The following is an 18,732-nucleotide window of genomic DNA, read 5'->3' on the forward strand; positions in this document are numbered from 1 at the left end:
CAAGTTCCAATTGGAGGTAAAACTTAGAGTTTGAAGAACCAAGATAGGAGCTGAGTTATCCAACAAATAAGGTGAGTTTACTGCTCTCTTTCATCCATTTTTTCTTCTGTAAATTCATGGTAAGTCGTTCTATACTTGTAAGAACTCACGGGATGGTGATCGGAAGCCGTGAGTTCGAGTTATTCACTTGTAGCGGACTGTTTTGTGGACTGTTTTGTGTTGCTGTTGGGCTGCGTGTTTTATTACTATTTTGTGGAGTTTTGGAGGAGGAAGGGGGTTTATAAACACCATATAAATGTAGGGTGGTTGGCTGGTCGTTCGTCATAACATTTTCGGGTCGTTTGACACTACTACGGTGGTCGTTTTGTGTACGAAGAGATTGGGGTGTGTTGGGCTATTTTGTAGTATTTGATGGTGTATATAGGGCTGGAAAATGATGTATATATGTTGTTATTGTTCTGTTCTTGTATTGTTGGTGTTATCTTGAATTTGGAGGAAGTAAGGATTATAGGGGAGATGCTGCCCGTTTTAATACAAAATAGGTTTGTCGTTCGTTGTGCGATAGTTGTACCTTTCGTAACATAACGATAGTATTATTATCATTCTTGTAGATTAAGGTGCGAAGAGGTGAGTTCAACTTGGTGATTGGAAAGAGTGTGATAAGGTATGTTAAGGCTAAGCCTTCCTTCATTTTGGCATGATCTCGTAGCTACATGTGTTAGTAATGAGACAAAAGAGAAGTTCATATTCATGAATTTATTCACACTATTCTAGTCTCATAAGTTACAATATTATTCCTTATCGAGACTCTATATTCAATTTTAGTATTGTCTTCTTTCAGTCAAGAGAGCAGCAAGCCTATATATACAGTATTACAGTATTTTCATTACCATCGAGCTATAATCGATGGGCAGGCCCCTATTGGGCAACCTCTGATCAGATGGAAAGTTATATACCGAGCCTACTGTGGCCGAGCGCCTATGAGCGAGCCCAGCATGGTCGAGATACATAGCCTAGTATGGCCGAGCGCCTATAAGCGAGCCTACTATGGCAGAGCAGTTATATATACCGAGCCTTATAAGGCCGTACAATTATTTTACTTACTATATTGAAGGAGTTGAGTCAGTATCAGCAGGTAAGTATATCTCCAGATCATCTTTGACTCCCAGTTAATTTCAGTTATCATATTATCAGTTCAGTTTCAGATCAGGACTTAAGGAGTGCGGTGCATTTGTTGACACAGTTGGTAGCTACCCAGCAACATGCTAGGGCATCAGCTAGTGCAGGAACTTCTGAGGGGTCTGGGAGTTCAAGGGTCCGAGAGTTTATTGCTTTGAGTCCCCCAGAGTTCACGGGGACAGATCAGAGGGAGGACCCGCAGGATTTCATAGATCAGCTTCACAGGATCTTTCATGTTATGCATGCCACGGAGAAAGAGGCAGTTGAGCTAGCAGCTTTTCGACTCCGAGATATAGCCATCCTTTGGTATGAGGGATGGGAGAGGTCCAGGGGACGTGATACACCTCCAGCTATTTGGGAGAATTTTTCAGATGCTTTCCTTGACCAGTACTTACCGCGGGAGATCCGACAGGCTCGAGTCGATCAGTTTCTAGCCCTCAAGCAGGGTAATATGAGTGTTCGAGAGTATAGTCTCTGTTTTGACTCATTGGCCAGATATGCACCATCCATAGTTTCTACTATGCGGGACAGGATTCACAGGTTTATAGCAGGGTTAGCCCCAGAGTTAACCGAGGCATGTGCCACCGCTGCATTGCAGGATAGTATGGATATCTCCCGGATTCAGGCATTCGCCCAGAATATAGAAAGGGGTAGGCGTCGGCAGCAGGGTACAGAGAGGGCTGAGCAAGGGCAACGTAAGAGGATGAGATTTCCCAGGTCTCAGGAGCAATCTCAGGGTAGTTATAGGACCCAGTACTTCGGACGGCCACCTAGGCCTCCGCCACCTCAGTTACAGGGTTACGGGTATGACCGCTATACTCAGTCAGGACCAGGTGAGAGCTCACGGGCGTCGGGTTTGCAGCGACAACGAGGTTCTGCGCAGACATGGTCATTTCCTCCGCGGTGTGACATCTGTGGTAGAGGACACTTGGGTCAATGCCGAGCAGGTTCTGATGCTTGTTATACATGTGGGCGTCCGGGGCATATGATGCGAGATTGCCCAAATAGAGATTCTGGGGGAATGGCACAACCAGCGAGTTCAGCAACAGGATCGTCTATGTCCGTGCATCCTTCAAGGCGTGAGTCTCAGTCTTCGGCTGGTAGAGGTCGAGGCAGAGGTAGAGGTTCCAGTTCAAGTGGTAATCAGAACCGTATCTATGCTTTAGCGGGTCGACAGGACCAGGAGTCTTCACCAGACGTTGTGACAGGTATATTAACCATTTGCTCTCACGATGCTTATGCTTTGATAGACCCAGGATCTACTTTATCGTATATTACCCCATTTGTCGCGAGGAAGTTTGGTATAGTGCCTGAAATACTAAGTGATCCTTTTGCGGTATCTACACCGGTCGGAGAATCGATTATTGCTAGACGGGTTTACCGAGGTTGTACGGTGACAATTTGTAGTCGTCAGACCTCAGCTGACCTAGTTGAGCTAGAGATGATGGACTTTGATGCTATCATGGGCATGGACTGGTTGGCAGCTTGCTATGCCACAGTTGATTGCCGAGCAAAGGTAGCCAAATTTCATTTTCCGGGTGAGCCAGTCCTTGAATGGGTAGGTAATACACCAACACCCAGAGGTAGGTTTATTTCCTATCTGAAGGCGAGGAAAATGATCGCAAAAGGGTGCATTTATCATATTGTGCGAGTTAGAGATGCAGATGCTGAGATACCTACACTTCAGTCTATTCCCGTAGTCAAAGAGTATGCAGATGTGTTTCCAGATGAGCTTCCAGGTATTCCTCCAGAGCGAGAGATTGATTTTAGCATCGATTTGCTTCCAGGAACTCAACCAATATCCGTCCCTCCGTATAGAATGGCACCTGCCGAATTGAAGGAGTTGAAGGAGCAGTTAAAAGATTTGCTGGAGAAAGGTTACATTAGGCCCAGTACCTCACCTTGGGGTGCACCGGTACTATTTGTGCGGAAGAAAGACGGCTCGCTGAGGATGTGTATCGATTATAGGCAGTTGAACAAGGTAACTATTAAGAATAAGTATCCACTTCCAAGGATCGATGACTTGTTTGATCAGTTGCAGGGAGCTAGATGCTTTTCCAAGATTGATTTGAGGTCGGGGTACCACCAAGTCAGAGTTCGGGAAAAAGATATTCCGAAGACAGCCTTCAGGACCCGATATGGCCACTTCGAGTTCCTTGTCATGTCCTTCGGGTTGACTAATGCACCCGCTGTATTTATGGACTTGATGAATAGCCTATTCCGGCCATTTTTAGATCTGTTCGTGATAGTATTTATTGATGATATTCTGGTTTATTCCCGTTCAGAGGATGAGCATGCGGACCACCTGCGAGCGGTACTCCAAACCCTCCGTGATCGTAAGTTGTATGCTAAGTTTTCTAAATGTGAGTTCTGGTTGAAGTCTGTAGCATTCTTGGGGCATATTGTATCAGATGAAGGGATAAAGGTGGACACTCAGAAGATTGAGGCCGTGAAATCTTGGCCTAGACCTACCACTCCGACAGAGGTTCGTAGCTTTCTAGGCTTAGCAGGATACTATCGGAGGTTCGTAGAGGGTTTTTCTTCCCTTTCGGCACCATTGACGAAGTTGACACAGAAAGAAACTAAGTTTCAATGGACAGAGGCTTGTGAGCGGAGTTTCCAAGAGCTTAAGAACAAGTTGACCTCAGCTCTAGTTCTAACACTTCCAGAGGGTCTAGAGGGTTATGCCGTGTATTGTGATGCATCAGGTGTCGGGTTAGGATGTGTCCTGATGCAACATGGGAAGGTAATTGCATATGCTTCAAGGCAGTTGAGGAAGCACGAGAGGAATTATCCAACCCACGACCTCGAGTTAGCTGCGGTTGTCCATGCACTTAAGATATGGCGGCATTATTTATATGGTGTTCATGTTGATATATTTACTGATCATAAAAGCCTACAATATATTTTCAAGCAGAAAGAGTTGAATTTGTGACAGAGGCGATGGCTTGAGTTATTGAAAGATTACGATGTTAACATTCTCTACCATCCAGGGAAAGCTAATGTTGTAGCAGATGCCTTAAGTCGCCGATCTATGGGTAGCTTAGCACATGTAGAGCCCGAGAAAAGACAATTAGCTAGAGAGATTCATCAATTGGCTTCGTTGGGGGTTCGGTTAGTAGATTCTGAGGATGGTGGAGTTGTAATCCAAAACACTGCAAAATCATCCCTCATAGCTGAAGTCAAGGAAAGGCAGTACGAGGACCCAGAGTTGGTCGAGTTGAGAGAGCGAGTTCCGCAGCAGAAGAAGCCATTGTTAGAGCTCAAGGGAGATGGGGTTCTCAGATACAAGGGTCGTTTGTGTGTTCCAGATGTAGCAGGGCTACGAGACAGGATTATGTCAGAGGCAAATTGCTGCTATTTATAAAGATTGGCCATGTGTGGCATGCATAGTATGTTTCTGGCTACGTGCAGGTTGGTTTTAACCTAGTGTACGAAGGATACTCTGGAAAAAGTTTCCAAAGTCTCCAAGAGTAAACATTCGAGGACGAATGTTCCCAAGGGGGAGTGATGTTACACCCTATATTTTCGTATGTAAAAATGCGTCGTAAGTAAACTAATGTAGGACAAAAAAATGAGATAATATTTAAAAGTATATAAAGTAAGTTAATCATGTTACCTCTGAGGTTACAAATATTGAAGATCATGAACAACAAGTACAAAGAGGGTTGGACAGTTCAGAAGCTAAAGCAATAAAATAAAACAATGTTTCATCGAAAGTCGACAAGTTGGGAATGTTATAACATGTACCTTTGGGGTGAGACTAGGGTGATTAACATGATAAAGAGATTATGTTATGATTTATATTAGTCGTATTACATCCGTGTGTTATGTTTTTAAGTCAAGCGAGTTGTGGAACAAAAGTCGATGAAAGTCATCACAAGTTACATTCATAAGTTTTACTGAAACTTTGGGTCAAATGTAACTGCAATTTTCTCCCAATATACTTAGAGTTATGGTGTGTTCCACCCATCAAATTAAAGATCTATGAGTCTATTTTCCAACGCATTAAACCATTTGTCAATACGACATCGGAGTAGAGAGTTATGTGTATTTTTGCGATACTGCGCAAGCTGCTAGGTGACAAGTAGGTGTGTCACCTACTTGCTTAAATGAAAGCCCAAAAATGGGCCATTTCGGGTCGTCCAAAGAGGCCTTTTAAGGGCCTATTTTCTTCATATATTAGACTTAAAATAGAGCATAATAACCAGACATAAGCTCTGCAAAGAATCCTCCCAAAAATTTCCCACAAACCCTAATTGATTTTCTCTCCCTTTCAAGTTCCAATTGGAGGTAAAACTTAGAGTTTGAAGAACCAAGATAGGAGCTGAGTTATCCAACAAATAAGGTGAGTTTACTGCTCTCTTTCATCCATTTTTTCTTCTGTAAATTCATGGTAAGTCGTTCTATACTTGTAAGAACTCACGGGATGGTGATCGGAAGCCGTGAGTTCGAGTTATTCACTTGTAGCGGACTGTTTTGTGGACTGTTTTGTGTTGCTGTTGGGCTGCGTGTTTTATTACTATTTTGTGGAGTTTTGGAGGAGGAAGGGGGTTTATAAACACCATATAAATGTAGGGTGGTTGGCTGGTCGTTCGTCATAACATTTTCGGGTCGTTTGACACTACTACGGTGGTCGTTTTGTGTACGAAGAGATTGGGGTGTGTTGGGCTGTTTTGTAGTATTTGATGGTGTATATAGGGCTGGAAAATGATGTATATATGTTGTTATTGTTCTGTTCTTGTATTGTTGGTGTTATCTTGAATTTGGAGGAAGTAAGGATTATAGGGGAGATGCTGCCCGTTTTAATACAAAATAGGTTTGTCGTTCGTTGTGCGATAGTTGTACCTTTCGTAACATAACGATAGTATTATTATCATTCTTGTAGATTAAGGTGCGAAGAGGTGAGTTCAACTTGGTGATTGGAAAGAGTGTGATAAGGTATGTTAAGGCTAAGCCTTCCTTCATTTTGGCATGATCTCGTAGCTACATGTGTTAGTAATGAGACAAAAGAGAAGTTCATATTCATGAATTTATTCACACTATTCTAGTCTCATAAGTTACAATATTATTCCTTATCGAGACTCTATATTCAATTTTAGTATTGTCTTCTTTCAGTCAAGAGAGCAGCAAGCCTATATATACAGTATTACAGTATTTTCATTACCATCGAGCTATAATCGATGGGCAGGACCCTATTGGGCAACCTCTGATCAGATGGAAAGTTATATACCGAGCCTACTGTGGCCGAGCGCCTATGAGCGAGCCCAGCATGGTCGAGATACATAGCCTAGTATGGCCGAGCGCCTATAAGCGAGCCTACTATGGCAGAGCAGTTATATATACCGAGCCTTATAAGGCCGTACAATTATTTTACTTACTATATTGAAGGAGTTGAGTTAGTATCAGCAGGTAAGTATATCTCCAGATCATCTTTGACTCCCAGTTAATTTCAGTTATCATATTATCAGTTCAGTTTCAGATTTCAGTTATTTTATTGCCTTACATACTCGGTACATTATTTCGTACTGACGTCCCTTTTTTGGGGGCGCTGCATTTCATGCGTGCAGGTTCAGACAGACAGACGGGTAGACCTCCTCAGTAGGTGTTTCCCGAGTTCCGCCTGATCGGTAAGCTCCACGTCTTTCAGAGTTGCCAGGACTAGAGTTTTGTGTACATCTTATGTATATCTGTATATATGTTATGGGTAGGTCGGGGCCCTGTTCCGATCACAGTACATCTATCAGTAGAGGCTTGTAGGCATATCCTGTTGGTTAGTGCAGTATGTTGGGTTTGTATAAATTGGTGGTTTGTCAGCTGTAGTAGCTATGACGGCCTTGTCGGCCTAGCTTTATATTGATATTTAGTTAGTGCTAGTTTCCATTCAGTTTTATATTTTGCTTCGCAAATTGTCTTGCAAGGTGGCCCCATGGCCAAAGTATGACATTATGTGTTTAGAGTCCCTTAGTCGCAATTTGGTATGCCAGGTTAGGTGAGGCACGGGGTGCTTGTCTCGCTCCTAGGTTCGGGGCGTGACAGTAGGCCTAGTATGTATAATTTGGTGGTTTGTCAGCTGTAGTAGCTATGACGGCCTTTTCAGCCTAGCTTTATATTGATGTTTAGTTAGCGCTAGTTTCCATTCAGTTTTATATTTTGCTTCGCAAATTGTCTTGCAAGGTGGCCTCATGGCCAAAGTATGACATTATGTGTTCAGAGTCCCTTAGTCGCAATTTGGTACGCCCGGTTAGGTGAGGCACCGGGTGCTTGTCTCGCTCCTAGGTTCGGGGCGTGACAATCAGTGTGATCAAAGTGCACTTCCTACCTTATATGCTCAGCAATATTCTCTAAGAAAGTTTGATACAGAAGTTGATCATTCCATCCTTCTGCATCCCTTAATTCTGCTACTTCTTGTAGCTCTTCATTAATATGAAAGTCTTGAGGCAGTACATGATACAAATCCCCAACTCCAGTCCAATTTTCATGCCATGCATTTGTAGATCCTCTATTAATCTCCCATAGGATTCCATGCCCCACTTCCTCCCCTGCCTCCAACATTTTCCTCCATACATGAGAGCCATTTCTAAATTGCACTACTGTAGGTATTTCCTTCTTGCAGTACTTATTCCACATGAAGTTGGACCATAATGATTTCTATGTCCTAAACTTCCATCATAGATTGGCAAACAAAGCTTTTGACACATCAAAAAAAGATCTAAAACCTAATCGTCATTCTTCCTTAGGTAGACATAGGTTCTTCCATTTAGCCCAATGTCTACTTCTTCCTTCTTCCTTTGTACTCCAAAAGAATCTAGAAAATGTCATTTGTAAGTGCTCCAATTCATTGTCAGGAGGTTCCAACACTGAGAGTATGTGAGTAGGCATGCTTTGGAGCACACTTGAGATTAATGTAGCCTTTTCACCAAAGGACAGTAACTTCCCTTTCCATGAGTGCAACTTGGCTTTGACATTTTTGATGAGATCATTGTAGTAATCTTTTCTCCTCTTGTATAAAATTGGGCATCCAAGGTATGTAAATGGAAACTCACCTCTTGCAAATCCAGTGATTGTTCCAACTGAATTGAATAATGCTCCACCAACATTTGAATGCATATAAAAGGAGCTCTTAGCCATATTAATTAATTGTCCAGATGTGCACTCATATTTGCTCAAAACTTCAACTATCTTCTCCAATGAATAAGGATCAACAGAAGCAAATATGATGGTATCATCAGCATATGCTAGATGATTCAAAGGATTAGTCCACTTTGGCATACCATACCCATAAATCTCCTATCTTCAAATAACTTGTTCAAAGATCTAGAGAGTACCTCAGCTGACAAAATAAACAAAGCTGGAGATAAAGGATCTCCTTGCTTGACCCCTCTTGTAGAGTGAAAGAATCCTAAAGCTTGGCCATTAATAAATATTGAATACCAATTATTGGAGACAAACCCCATTCTCCTCAAAACATGCATTAAATACTTCCAAGACACCCTATCATAAGACTTTGCCATGTCAAACTTGATCACTATATTTGCAGGTTTGCCCCTTAACCTTATGGTAGTGACTATCTCCTGTGTGAGTAGAATGTTCTCAAATATACTTCTCTTTTTAACAAAACCTGACTAATTGGAGGATATCAATGATGGTAATATCATTTCCAATATGTCATGTACCCCTAGATATTACCTTGTTTATGAAATTACTTAAGCTTATTGGCCTTAAGCCAGAAAATGTTTGCACCAATGTCTTCTTAGGCAGTAATACTAGGTTGGTGTGAGTTATGGATTTTGGCAGTGAAGCTCCACTATAAAATAACTGCATCATGTTGAAAATATCCTCACTTACAATATCCTACCATTCCTGAAAGAACATGCCAGTGAAACCAGCAGGTCCACTAGCATTGTCACCACTTAAAGCAAATACTGCCTCCTTAACCTCTTCTATAGTTGGGATTCTACATAGCTCCAAGTTCAAATCTACACTCACCATAGAAGGAACATTATTCAGGAGCTCAAAATCAGTAGGATCGGCATCTTGTGAGAATTGATTTTGGAAAAAGTCTACAGCAGCAGTGGCCATAAGATTTTGTGTTTCAATCCAATCTCCATCTCCATTTCGTATTATATTGAGCTGTAACTTCTGCCTCTTACCATTAACATGGTTGTGGAAGAACCTTGTATTTCTATCCCCTTTCGAGAACCAAGTCATGCCTGCTTTTTTCTTCTAATATTATTCTTCAATGCTCAAATATTTCTTCAATTCAGCTTGAGCCTTTTGAAGAATAATTCTGTTGTCAATTATTGGCTCCTCTTCAAATAGCATCTCATTGATTCTGGCAATATCCTCTGTTATAGCTAGTTGCTTAAATATATCTCCATATGTCACCTTACTCCGCTGAGATAGGGCAGTCTTCACTCTCTTCAACTTTTGCTTGAACATAAGAAAATGATCACCTATGAAGTCAACTATGTAGTTCTATTTTACAACATCCTTGAATGTCTCATGCTTGGTCCGAAAATTGAGGAATTTGAATGGCTTGACAAACTGCATTGCTTCTTCTCCACAACTCATCAATAAAGGAGCATGGTCAGAACCAGTCCTTATGAGATGCTCTCTTCAATGTTTGGAAAAAGATTTTTGAAAGGCATGATAACAAGGATTCTGTCCAACCTCTTGAAGATACATTCTGCATTAGGTCGACCATTCCACCAAGTAAAAGGACTCCATTTATTGCAAAGATCAAACAAACCACTAGAATTCACACAAAAAGGAAAATCCTCAAACTCAGATGGATATACTGGTAAACCACCAATTTTCTCATCTTCATGAACTATCACATTGAAATCACCACCAACTAGACAATGCAATTCCATGTTAGTAGCAAGATAGTATAAATTGTCTCACAATTTCAATATTTCAAGAGCAAAACATTTAGCATACACAAATGTCATCATGATGTGTTTGTTGATACCCTAATGATATACCTTAATAGTCACCTTCTGCTCAATATCCATTAACAACTCTCATTCAACTACAGCATCAAAGAATATTGATATCTAACCATTAACATTAGATATTGCAGCATTCATACCTAATCTCCTCTTGTACCTCTTAATGTGTCTAGTATTTTGAAATGGTTCCATAAGTGCCACAATGAAGAAATCATGTTCCCTTTGTATAATGATCACCCTCTGAAAGGCTTGTTGAGTCTTAATAAACCTTATGTTCCAAATCATTATCTTAATCATCATTTAGTCATTGAGGCTGCCCTCATGGGAAAAATTCTTGTAGGTTGCAGTGTTTCTTTATTTTGTTCTTGCTTCTTCCCTTTATTCCCACTTCTTGCAGAAGCTCTAGGTGACAAGTCACCTTCCCTAGCCACAACCTTAAGATTCCCAGCAATAGACTCACCATCACCCTCTTCTTCTAGTTGTTGTTCCTCTATTATTACATTGTGACCATCCATAGGTAGAACATTATGTGTAATAATATCATGTAACACTAGATTGGGAGATTTCAATGGAGCATTTATCTGGATTTGCATTGGAAGTCCAGTACCTAAGGCACATGCCATTGGTACGGTCTCAATCACACATGTACTCCTAGGGACAATAGCTTGTTCCATGTGATCTGGCACCATGCTTGTATCCTTCAAGACCTCAGAACCATGCTCTTGAGCACCCAATGACTCTTGGATTGCTCTGAATTGCAGTTCATATGCTGAACCCAAGCTAAGGTTTACTGTAGCAAAATTCACAAGAATTACTCTTCCATTGGGAACACCATCCTTGCCACCAATTGTTTGGTGTTCTGACCCTACTGTAGCCTCTAAGACCTCCACATTAACATTCCAACTTGATCACCACCTGAAAAGTCCACCGTAACACTTTCAACATTGGCCAATACCTAAACAGTTCCACTAGGGTTTACTGTTACATTTGCCTATTTCTTAGCAGAAGCTGTTGTAGCTGATCCTCCCATTATTCTAGCTTCTTTGATGATCCTTTATCATCTCCAGCTGGTTGTATTGACTACTTCTTGCTAGAACTCAAGCTACTTCAACCCTAGTTTTTAGAACCCTATGGTTTACTGTAGCACTAGTATAAATTATGCCAGGCAATTGTTCCTGCATGTTGCTTCTCTTCTGCTTAGTTGTTGGTCTAATATTTGCACCAATTTGAGCCTCTACATTGTCGACCTCATCACTCCACAGCGATCTCCTAACGCTACCTCCTTGATTTTCCTCATTCCTTGCAGACTCTTCAAATGTTTGAGAGGGTATTTTATGGCATGACTGATTAACAGTTACATTGAGATGTATTAAGTTTTCCTTCTTCGCACCAAATCTCCACTGTACCGATTCTATAGTAGATTCTTTTCTAGTACCCTCCTCAATCCTTGTGTCATTAGTATTAGGGAATTTTTCTGCAGTTGTATTTTGATTCCCTTTATCTCTTGGACTAACTCTCCTAATAGAATTATGATTTAAGATCTCCTCCTTGTTTGCCTCTTTATTCTCTCTACTAACTACTTGTAATATAACTTCTTTTTTAATACGCCTTTCTTCTTATTCCCCTTGCTTCAATACTGTCACATTGTCACTCCTATTCTCCATAGGATATGAACTGGAAATTTGAGCATTCTCCAGCTGCTTTTGCTCATTGGCCTTCTAGGATTCCTTCTCCTGCTACATCTTCTCCTTTACCTTGTCATTACTATTTCCTTTTCCATCAGTAATCCTCAACATTGGTTGCTCAATTTCTTCAACTTTAAGAGCATCAAATTTGTTTTTTGTGACCACTGCTTCTTCTTTGTTCTTACCTTTCAATTGTCCACTTCTTGATGCTTTGGAGCTTCAATAATATGACCCCTCTTATCTCTTTGATATTTGTTTTGCCTCCGTTGCATCCACTCTTGTTTAGATCAATTAGGTATTGGTTTCCCAAGAACCATGCCACTAGAAATAACTTTAGTAGCATTAGCTGTAGAATCTACCAATTTCTTTACTCTACTTTGATCCTCCACAACTTCATCAACTTTTTATGTAACTCAGGATGTATCACCCAGTAGTCTACTTCACTATGCCCTTGGTTCTTACATGTTTTACAATACTTTGGTATGTAATCATACTTGATCTTTATCCACTTAGATTCCTTATATCCAGTATCATCCTCTTCCTCCACAATTTTAATTCTTTGAGGAAATTTAGCTAACAAATTCACCTCTACCTTAACCTTTGCACAACTAGGTATAGTACAATTTTTAGTGGCTAAATCAACCTGTAATGGTTTTCGTTCTGCACTAGCAAACGAAAACACAAATTCCTTACCAAAGAAATTAGGAGGCAGCTCAGAAAAACAAATCCACGCTATTGCAATAGGAGTTCCCTCCTCAGGAGTCCACCAAGGGTTCCACTTTGTACACCTCATCTTCCACATCTCCCCTTATGCTTTCAAATAAAAAGCAGGTTGTGACAACAAATAAACATAATCTTCTAACAAGGACACCCTGATCAATACATGGTTGTCTTCAATAAGACTAACTGAACACGCACCTTTTAATTCACATTGTATTGGGATTTTCTTACATAGTTCATTGATCACTGGTTTGCCATATGAGAATTTGCCAAGAACTACTAGTGTCAATCTTTATTGTATTATAGACCACTTCACTTCTGCCTTCTTCCATCTAATCACAGATTCACCATGGAGATATTCTACTATTTTTATGGAAATGATGGGTAGGGTTTGTAGGGGAAGGGTTTGCATGGGGGCATTTAGTGAACTTGGCTGTAATAATTATATGTAGTTTGTGGGTGGATTAGGGTTTGTAGTGATTGTTTGGTGCTGCGGGGATGGTAGGGAGGAGTGACCAGCCTCAAGAGGAGGCTAGCCAGTGGTCGAAGAAGCCATTATTGACCTACTCAAGCTTCAACAATCGTTGCCAGTCGCTAGGGTTTAGTCGCCAGTCCACCGCCACACACTTGGATTCAAGGTTTGTTTAGAAAATCCACTCTACAATGAACTCAACTTGTTAGTTTAATTGCTTGTATCAAAAAATATAATTTGATTAAAGATTATGTTAGACCGAGCTTCATTACGTAGAGATTTGGCGAAATATTTAATTATTGATGGAAAATATATATCCCTTTATGGGCTTAACTTGGGATTGTAAACACATATTTCATAGTCCAGAGAGTTTCCCTATTCGTATGGATCGGGCCGAACTCCTCGGCAATATTTATATATAATTTGATGAATCCATAGATCAGGTCATACGCCCTCAGCATAACTCGTGCGTGTTATCCCTAGGAATCTGATTATACTCGATATACCCTTCATGACTTGAGAAATTGTAATTACTTATTAGCCCTTACTTGTTGAGATTAGCATGTGATATTTGGGGACTTTTAACTTGATATTTGGTTAAAGCATCACTTATTTATTGCCTCTTATTTTATTATTACCGTTGCATTTAATGCATATTTTTAACTCTTGCACTTTATGTATATTGACAACTAGTAAGTGTCGATGTCGACCCCTCGTTACTACTTCTTCGAGGGTAGACTAGATGCTTATTGGGTACATGTTGTTTACGTACTCACACTACATTTCTACACAAATTGTGAAGGTATTGAGGCAAGTACATCTGGTGTTCGTCCAGGCGTGCATCCGTATTACCCGGAGGCTTAGTGGTGAGCTACTTCCCTTGCTCCGTTCTGCAGCACCTGGATCCTCCTCTTCTTGTATTTATTATTTTTCTATTATGTTTCAAATAGCAGTTGTAGGGAGTTTTGTATATTATAATATATGCCCGTGCACTTGTGACATCAGGTTTTGGGGATTTCTAGTTGATATCATGCTTTTTGTCTATTAATTTCACTACTTCACACTTATGTTTATTTTTATGCTTTATATTACTACGGTCATTTACCCTTAGATCTTTATAAAATAAAAATCAATGTCTTTAAAAATACTAAAATGAACAATTAAATGGATAGTTCACCAATGGCTTGCCTAGCGGCGACGTTCGGCGTTATCATAGCCTATAGTGAGAATTGGGTCATGACAGCTTGGTATCAGAGCACTAGGTTCACATAGGTCTCATAAGTCATGAGCGGGCCTAATAGAGTCTTTCGGATCGGTGCGGAGACGTTCGTACTAATCTTCGAGAGGCTATAGGGTGTTAGGAAACTTCTCTTTCTTTATCTCTTATCATGCAGTTGATGTTGTGCTAAGTATCTTTCTCTTACTCACTCAAAGATGGTGAGAACGCATGCAGCAGATGTACCTACTAGTGGAGGGGTTGCTCCCCATTTTGCTAGAGGCCAAGGCAGAGGTTGAGGGAGGGTTCTAGCTCCTGCTATAGGACGAGGGCATCCTAGTATTGCTCCTGATGTACCACCAGTAGATCCAGTGGAGGATCCTGTCATTGAGGAGCAGGGTGAGACGCATGCAGCTGAGCCGGCCCTGGCAGATTTCATGTCCGCACCGGGCTTTCAGGAGGTCATGGGTCGTATGTTGCGGTTCATGGACTCTATGACGCAGGCTGGTTTATTTCCAGCAGACCCAATCATATCTCAAGTAGGAAGGGAAGCACATACCTCTACCGCTTAGGCTCCAAGGCACGTTGCTGTCATTTATCAAACCCCAAGTGCACTACCTGCGGGCGGGGCACGACCAACTACAGTGGCTATACCAAAGCCTAGACCAGATGCGAACGTTAAGCCGCATAAGCTATTGGATAGATGGACCAGACTACATCCTCCTACCTTTGGCAGTAAGCGACATGAGGACCCCCAAGATTTTATTGACCGTTGCAGAGACAGGCTGCACAACGTGAGAGTATTGGAGTCCAACGGGGTGGACTTCATGACATTTTAAATAGAGGGCAGGGCCCATAGATGGTGGCAGTCCTATCTTCTTAGCAGACCAGCGAGTTTGTGTCCCTTGACTTGGGACCAGTTCACACGTCTCTTTCTAGAGATATATATCCCAGCCTCTCAGAGGGAAGAGCTACGGGGTCAGTTCGAGCGGCTCCAGTAGGGTCAAATGTCAGTGACCGATTTTGAGGCGAGGCTTTCAGAGTTGTCTCGCCATGCACTTGTGATACTCCCCACTGATGCAGAGAGAGTGTCGAGGTTTATTACGGGATTCCTTACGAGTAGGTTGTGGAGATAGCTTGGTGTATTGAGGGTATCCGCAACCAGGGACGATTGTATACGATGGGGGAGAAGAGGCCTCGACATTTTAAAGGATTCAATGGTGCCCCATCTGGGGGCAGGGACCAGTTCATGAGGGGTCAGTCCAGCAGGCCCACTTATTCAGCACTACCGCCTTTTCGGAATGCACCAGTGTGGCCCTATTTTAGCGCAATTCCATAGAACTCCTACCGTTCACTGGCTATTTAGGGTTCTTCTAATGGGTATTCAGGTCCCCAGGGTCAGTCTTCTTCTGCACCGACACATCAATACTAAAATCAGTATCCCGATCTGGTGGCATGCTTGGTAAATTAGAATGGGTAACTTATGCTTTGTAACGTTGTTCTCCGAAATAGTTGAAGGAGTTGAAAGAACAGCTTGAGGAGTTGCTCACCAAGAGGTTCGTCAGACCGAGTGTGTCACCTTAGGGTGCACCGGAATTATTTGTGAAAAAGAAGGATGGGAGTATGTGGATGTGCATTGATTACCGCCAGTTGAACAAAGTTACCATAAAGAATAAGTACTTGTTGCTCATCAAGGGGTTCGTCAGACCGAGATTTGGTATCATCGGCTGAATATTCATGCTTCGGATGTTCCGAAGACGGCTTTCCATACTAGATATGGGCACTATGAGTTTCTAGTGATGTCCTTCGGCTTGACCAATGCTCCGGCAGGTTTATGGATTTGATGAACTAGGTGTTTAGGCCATATCTTGACTTATTTGTCATTGTCTTCATTGAGGACATATTGATCTACTCGCATAGTATGGAGGAGCACGGATAGCATTTGAGAGTTGTACTTCAGACCTTGTGGGAATAAAAGTTATATGCTACGTTATCCAAGTGCGAGTTCTGGTTAGATTATGTGGGATTATTAGGACATGTTTTATCAGGTGAGGGTATTAAGATAGATCCCAGGAAGATCGAGGCAGTCCGGAGTTGGCCTCGTCCTACCACAGCGACTGAGATTAGGAGTTTCTTGGGGTTAGCAGATTATTATCATCGGTTTGTGGAGGGCTTCTTATATATTGCAGCATCTTTGACTAGATTGAACCAGAAGGGTGCTCCGTTCAGATGGTCTGATGATTGCAAGGAGAGCTTTAAGAAGCTCAAGACCGCATTGATTGCAGCACCGGTATTAGTATTGCCTTCCGGTTCATGGATGTATATTGTGTATTGCGACGCTTCACGCCTTGGCCTGGGTTGTGTATTGATGTATGAGGGGCGAGTTATTGCATATGCTTCGTGTCAGCTAAAGGCTAGCGAGAACAATTACCCATACATGATTTGGAGTTGTCCGTAATAGTTCATGCTCTCAAAATCTGGAGGCATTATATTTATGGGGTGTCCTGCGAGGTTTACACTGATCATCGTATAATGCAGCATTTGTTTAAGTAGAGGGATCTTAATTTGAGGTAGCGCAGATGGCTTGAGTTACTGAAGGATTATGATATTACCATCCTTTACTATTCGGGCAAGGTGAATGTGGTTGCAGATGTCTTGAGTAGAAAGGACGAGAGTATGGGTAGTTTGGCATTTATTTCAGTGGAGGAGAAGCCATTGGCTTTGGACATTCAGTCCTTAGCTAACAGACTTGTGAGGTTGGATATTTCAGAGCCCAATCTAGTTCTTGCATATGTTGTGGCTCAGTCTTTATTATTTGAGCAGATCAAGGCTCGTCAGTATGATGATACGCACTTGCTAGTTCTTAGAGAGACATTACTACAAGGTGGTGCCAAGGAGGTTACTATCGGTGAGGATGGTGTTCTATAATTCAAGGGCCGCCTATGTGCTCCTAATGTTGATGGCTTGAGGGTGAAGATTCTAGAGGAGGCACACAGTTCTTGATATTCCATTCATCTAGGTGCTTCGAAGATGTATCGCGACCTAAGGCAACATTATTGGTGGTGGAGGATGAAGAAGAGCATAGTTGAGTATGTAGCTAGTTGTCTAAATTGTCAACAGGTTAAGTATGAGTACGAGAGGCCAGGTGGCCTACTCCAGCAAATGGTTATACCGTAGTGGAAATGGGAGCGCATCACTATGGACTTTGTAATTGTGTTGCCGCGGACGTTGAGGAAGTTTGATGTTGTTTGGGTCATTGTCGACAGACTGACCAAGTCGGCATACTTTATTCTGGTGGTGACTACGTATTCTTCAGAGAGATTGGCCCAGATTTACATTCGGGAGATTGTCCGGCCATATGGTATGCATGTTTCCATCATTTCAGATAGAGGCCCTCAGTTCACCTCGTATTTCTGGAACGCATTACATAGCAAGTTGGGCAATCGGGTAGAGCTCATCACAGCCTTTCATCCGCAAACCGACGGGCAGTCGGAGCGAACGGTTCAGATTCTGAAGAATATGCTCAAAGCATGTGTGATTGACTTCGTAGAGCGGTGGGATCGATTCTTGCCTTTGGCCGAGTTTGTTTATAACAACAGTTATTAGTCCAACATCAAGATGGATCCATTTTAGGCTTTATATGGTCGGTGATAACGTTCGCCCGTCGGATGGTTTGAGCCCTGCGAGGCTAGGTTATATGGCACTGATTTAATAAAGGATGCCTTAGAGAAGGTAAAGTTGATTGAGGAGCGACTTCGCAGAGCACAGTCCAAACAGAAGATTTACGCGGATCAAAAAGCGCATGATTTATCATTTATGGTGGGCGAGAAGGTTCTCTTGAAAGTATCACCGATGAAGGGCGTCATGAGGTTTAGAAAGAAGAGCAAGCTGAGTGCGAGGTTTATTGGCCCATTTGAGGTGTTGAGGCGAGTTCAGAGGTTGCTTACAAGCTTGCTTTGCCTCCCAGTCTATCGCGAGTTCATTCGGTCTTCCATGTGTTTATGCTCTAGAAGTACCATGTCGACAGGTCACATGTGTTCGATTACAGCAGGGTTCAGCTAGATGAGAGCTTGGGTTACGAAGAGGAGCCAGTTGCCATTGTTAACAGACAGGTTCTCCAGTTGAGGTCTAAGAGGATTTATGCGGTAAAGGTCCAGTGGAGGTGACTTGGGAGATTGGGGAGTTCATGTGGAGCAGATATCCACACTTATTCAGCACTCCAAGTATGATTCTAGACCCGTTCGAGGACGAACATTTTTTTAAGAGGTGGAGAATGTAACGACCCGACCGGCCATTTTTCTTTCTAGGTCCCCGTTTACCTAATTAAGACTCCTTGTATGTGCCTTTACTATTTTACAACTTGGGGGGATGGTTGGTTTGGGTTTGGAAGGGTTCGGGTTGAAATTAGAACATTTAGTTCCTTAATAGTAGCCTAAGATGGCCAAGTTTGACTTGAGTCAACATTTTGAGTAAACGACCTTGTAACCAGGATTTGATGGTTCCAAT

Source organism: Nicotiana tomentosiformis, chromosome 5, assembly GCF_000390325.3.
Source record: "Nicotiana tomentosiformis chromosome 5, ASM39032v3, whole genome shotgun sequence".
NCBI lineage: Eukaryota > Viridiplantae > Streptophyta > Magnoliopsida > Solanales > Solanaceae > Nicotiana > Nicotiana tomentosiformis.